This window comes from Heterocephalus glaber, unplaced genomic scaffold (assembly GCF_053883595.1).
Source record: "Heterocephalus glaber isolate CG9 unplaced genomic scaffold, H.glaber_assembly_v1.0 deba00000331, whole genome shotgun sequence".
In the NCBI taxonomy this organism is placed as follows: Eukaryota; Metazoa; Chordata; class Mammalia; order Rodentia; family Bathyergidae; genus Heterocephalus; species Heterocephalus glaber.
In genome coordinates, this window is record NW_028258142.1 from 4,568,743 (window position 1) to 4,574,465 (window position 5,723).

The 5,723-nt window shown below is 36.7% G+C and overlaps 1 pseudogene; it reads right to left on the reverse strand.

Moving 5' to 3' along the window:
• Positions 1-219: 219 nt before the first annotated feature.
• LOC101705604 (mitochondrial import inner membrane translocase subunit Tim9 pseudogene) lies at positions 220-858 on the reverse strand (annotated as a pseudogene).
• Between the last annotated feature and the right edge of the window lie 4,865 nt (positions 859-5,723).

Genomic DNA, 5,723 nt, shown 5'->3' on the forward strand with positions numbered 1-5,723 from the left:
TGGCCCTTTTATTTTTTTTGCAGTGATATTCCCATTTATTTCACTTTCAGTAAGTTATTCTCGTACATGATTGAACACATATTTTGCTTTAAAATTAACAGTCACAGTTGAAGAAATAGTGGCTTATTTTTCTAATTAAGTTACCAAGCTACTGAATCTTAAGGTCTCAACCTTAATGTTGCACCTTATTATTTTCACTGAACAATAAGAGCCTCTATTTTGATTATTCTTGGTGAGCAGCAATTTTGTTTTTCCAGTGGTTTCCATTTTCCAAATAGTCATGACAGATGGTTCAACATGGTGCCCACCACTTCCAGGGATTCCACCTGATGAGTCCTCTTTCCCAGGGCAACAGCCATGGCAGCCTCCACCCAGAGCTCAGCCATTGGGACTTCTCTATCGGGGCTGGCCAAGAAGTCCCGCTTTGGCTGCCAGGGCCTCATTCTGCTGAATATGGGATTCCTGAAATTTCATGGATATTCTTTGCGTCATTTTTAAATATTTCTGTAAGCAATGTTCTGTACAGGTGATCTCTTCAGGTTTTACTTCTCTTGTTGTGAAGTCTTTAACACAGTCCAAAAAGTACGTTTCTGTAAGTTTATTGTAGGTTCCCAGGAATTCCCTAAACTGTTTTATCTGATCAGAGTCTGATATCTGTGCAGCCATATTCTTTTGGTTTATTTATGAGTCACCTTTCCTGAAGCAGGAGTTTCCTGAGTTCCTGAGAAGCAGTTGTCCACCCTCTGCTCAGGGTTCCAGTGAGGCCTGATTTCTACAAGGTTGTCCAAAGCTGGGCCCTCAAGTTCTCATTTAACTTTAGACTTCTATGAAAGTAGACATTCAGTCACTGGCTTTCATCCATACGAGGCTGGGGGACTGTGACGACTGTCTAATATGGCCCTTTTAAAAGATTTGTTTAATTCCTTAACTCTTTTCTTCATTTCATTTTCTTGACTTAATTGAGATTTTCTTCTCTAGGAAAACTTGTGTTAATATTAAATCATAAGAATGAACTGTTTGCTGATTTTTGAATTTTTGATATAAATATAACTAAAAACATACCCACCACATGCGTATATTACATCTATTCATATTAATACATTTAAACCCTAAATATGTCCATAAAATGAGATATTTATATAATTATAGGAATACATTTATAAAACATATTTTCTATTCATAAAAGTATTGTCCAAGTTACTTGTCTGAGAAGGGAACATTAAAATTTTTTTCATGATTATGTATATAAAAGAGCCTTACGTTTAGTGTAATCAAATTAGCAATATTTTTATTTGTGGTTTACTTCATTACTTTTAAGTATAAAATTTTGTTTTCTAATACATAAAATTTTTAGTATATGCTTTGGCTGTCTGCCTAAAAGTGGAATTACTAATTCAAAGGGCAGGAACTTTGCACTAAAGGTTATAGTGATATATTTTGTCTTGAATGATTTTACTCATTCATTCTTCTATCCATAGAGTGTGGGGTTTTAAATCTCACCACACCAATGTCAACCTTAAGTATGGTAATTTTAAGTTATTTGTCATTTTATTGTATTTCTAAAAAATTGATACATCTTTGCTACATCAAGTTTGGACAAAAACAATAAATATAAATAAAAAAATAGAAATTGTCCCCGTCTCTCCACCTAAGGATACTTACTAATAGTTTGCCGTATGACTGTACCACCTTCCTCTTTGCCTCTAGCATCTTACATTACATAGAAATATTTACTCTTCCTGTGTTCACCTAGCATTCCACGGGAGCAATTCCTCATGATACCAGTGGTGTGTGCACATGTCATTTTTGATGGCCAGTACAGTATTGTCCACATGAAACTAGTTATTCTACTTTCAGCATGGGCAGCACTTCTAATTTTTTAAGGGATGCTGTAATGAATACCCTTGAAAATACACATTTGAAAAAAATCTCTTTTATTTCTTAAAGAATATTTCTGCAATTGAAAGGTTGAGACAAAAGCATATGAATTATATAACTTTATTTCTATTGCCAAATTGCTCACATGCAAAGTGAGAAGACGTATCATTGAGTTTGCTTTTCTATTTTCAAATTTTGATTTTAAGTACGATTAAGTATTTTTGATATTGTTATTAAATATTTATGTCACTTTTTATGCAACAATTTTTCTTGTTATTAACTATTCTTTTAAACGTATTGTATCTTACTATCTTTTAATTGGTTGAAGATATTTTTCCCACTTGTTATTTTTATTAAAAAGGAAAAATTAAAAATTTATTTTCAGCATTATGGATATGAAAAAGTTTTATGTCTTTTGTCATCACATGTAGATAATTTTCTTCATGGTTTCTTTCGCTATTTTTTTGGATGAAAATTTATTTTCTAATCAGATAGGATGTAGATATTTTTATCCTTGCAGCATTTTTTTCAGTATTTTAGAATAGTTTTGGGTTTCAGTTAATGATATGATCTATTTAGAATTCACCCTGGGATACATTGTGAGGGGAAATTATTTTTGTACTTTCCCTTAACTTGCCAATTGATTAAAAATTCCTTCTTTTCCCCACTTTTTTTTGTATTGTCATTGTCAAATGTAAAATTCTCATACATATATACTTATGTTTCTGAGTTACCTTTTCTATTTCATTGATCTGGCTTTAGAATTTTTAAAAATTTAGATTAATAACGTGTAAGGAGTGAAAATTTGTTTTAGAATTTAAGATTTATTGGAAAGACCGCAGCCTAATTAAAAACTAAAAATAGCTGCCCTAGGGTGGGAGAACTGTGGGCAGCTGCGTGCAGACTCACCTGACAGCGAAGGGTTTGGAGATGGAGCTGTGAACGATTAGCAGGAGTGTGTCCCCAGATGTAGATGGTGGAAGAGGAGACAGCAGGTAAGGTCGGAGCCAAGGCAGAGAAACACAGGAGAACACCAGGGACTTCAGTCAGCCCCAGAGGTGAGGGGATGCCAGAGATGGTGCGGGCTTGCCTCTTGCCTGCCTGCAGCAGGCTGTGCACTGAGCCCTAGCTGTAGACAGTGGCATGTGTTTTCATGAGAGGAATACAAGATCAGCTTAGGTTCTAGATATTTGGAAAAGACTGGCATTTGAGACAGTGTGCCTTGTGTCTCGTCTTCAGCCACTGAGAGGCATTCTCTGTCCTACTGACCATGAGCAGCTGTTTCTGTTTAAGTTGATGCCTCAGTAGATGCTAACATTAGACTCTTATTTATTTTTCTGATACTGTCTAATTTTCAGTAATGATCCCATCCGCTGACATTTTCCTGGGAGTGCCTTACCATGTGGAAAGCCTTGCACAGATTCTGAACTTTAGCTTTTGTCCAGGTACATTTCCAGCTCCCAAGGGCTCCTGGCTTCACAGTCTCGGCCCCTTGGAAGACAGGGCCAGTGTCCACACTGACAGCCTCGGCCGGGTCCATGGACATATTGCTGATGTCCTCTTGAGGACCTGAAAAGCTGCTAAAGAGATGCACAGCTAGTGCTGTGCTGTCCTGCTAGTCTCACTGGCTGACTGCTGGGTGAGGGAAGCCCTGAGGTGCTTCTAGAAGCTTCCTTCCAGTCATGCGGGCAGGTGACAGTTTCTGTACTCTGTGCTTAGCCTGTGTCACAGGCAGATAACCTGATTGTAGGATAGTGTTTCTCTCCCTCTGCCCCAATACCAGAATGGTCCCAGTAGGTTCATATGGGTCATGCTGGTCCTCAGAGTAGGATAGCCTCAGCTAACCTCGAAGGGCACAGAAGGAAAGCAGGAAGTCACCCTCACCTGTGGGAGGTCTTAAAGTGACTTAGCATCTTTGGTAAATACATTAACTGTCATTTGTCTTCATTAAATAATTATTAAATATTTGCAGGTATATCTTTTAAATTTATATTATTTAAGTTATTTGTACTATTTAAAATTAAACCACATCCTTTTATTAAATAGGAAAAAAAATCAAGAGAATAAGCTTTGGCAAGCCTAAGATGTATGATGAATTTGGAATCCCTTAAACTAGTGCCAGGGCCTCAAGAGCCCAAAGAAACTCCCAATGCACAGCATTTGAGGTGCTCAAAGCAGGTGATCTCAACCAGAGCAGAAATCATTTCATGCTGCTTGAAGCGTGTTATAAAGCAAGTTTACTAAGTTCAATTTATGCATGGATTACATCATCTATTGAAGAATACTCTATTCTTTTACAGTTGATCTTACATCTCTGACCAGCAGGTATTGGCATCTGTGAGGAGTAAATCCCAAATCTATATAGCAAAAACCAACCGAGGTTTTGTAAGTTGGCTTGCCTTGCAACTTTTGATTCTCAATTACTATCAATATTATGTGTTTCTGATGTAGTGTCTTTTTAAACCAGTCTATCACTGAATAAGGTTCTATGCTGATGAAAGTTTTGCAGTCTGTTTTGTTAAAACATCAGTCATTCAAATCCAAAACCACTTTCAGACCCATGGCTTTTTACAATCCAAACCAATTGTTCAACTAATCTGATTCACTGAAAAGAGTATGTCATCTATGAGAAATAAGAACTAAAGTTTTTCCACCACTTTTTGCCCTGCTGCTTTGGAAAACATCATTTCATATCCGAAGTGTTATTCCCCTTATGACTTGGCTTTTGTTTCAGGCTCAATACAAAATGTTGTTGTAGAATTTATTTCTCATTCTTTATTATTTTCTTTTATTTTAGCATTTCATTTATCATTGTGCTGGCTAATCCACAATTTGCTCTCCTTTCTACTAGCATTTCATGTTTCATCTGTATAATGTGTTTTCAGTCCCGATCTGCCCATCCACCTAAATCATGTTTTATTTCTGTCCCGGAAGGCCTTATGGTAATTAAATAATTGTGTTTCTTCTAATATTTCTAGGAACACTTTATTATTTTATACTAGACATATTGGAGGCTGTGAATTGAAATGGACTTCAGGCAATTGCTTACTTTCAATAGTGGTCTGTCATTAGGTTATGTCTAAAGGACAAAAATCGAGCATATTCTGTTTTCTGATGTAGTAAATGTAACTGAGGTTAAGAATATATGTTAGCCTATGAAGGCAATGTTATGCATCATAAGAGAATATTTGGATACCCCCCCACCAGCTATTAGCAAAAAAAGGGAGCAGTGACCAATCACAATACATCAGAAGTGAAAGTAAGCTCTTTGTTTGAAAAGGCTAAATTCATAGACTGTCATTTACACTTGAGACAATCTAGTAGTCAGTAGGTTTTCCTCTTTATCCATAAGAGACCTGTTGTTCTAAGACCCCAGTGGGTGCATGACAGTGCACTGACCTCTATATCGACTATGTTTTTTCCTACATATACATGTGTATGGTAAAGTTTAACTTATAAACTAAACACAGTCAAATATTACCAACAGCTCAGAATACTCTACTGTAATGAGTTGTTTAAAACATTTATTTCTGGAATTTCCCATTTAATATTTTTGCTCTGAGGCTCATCTTTGGTAACTAAAGTTGTGGAAAGTGAGACCACACAGGAGAGGAGCTGCTGTATTGATCTTTGTATTTAATGATTGTGGTCTGATTAAAAACAAAATGCAGAGCTCCTGAGTATGGGAGGCAGCCCCTGTGTAACTGGCAGTGTGGTCAGGAGACATGCCATATTCAAGCCCTGGCCTCCGTTAGCTTCCATGCTTGGGTTTCCTCATTCACTAAATGAGGTTAATTAAGATTGCTTCAGCCAACAGTCATGAGGACGTAGTGCAGTGACGTCTG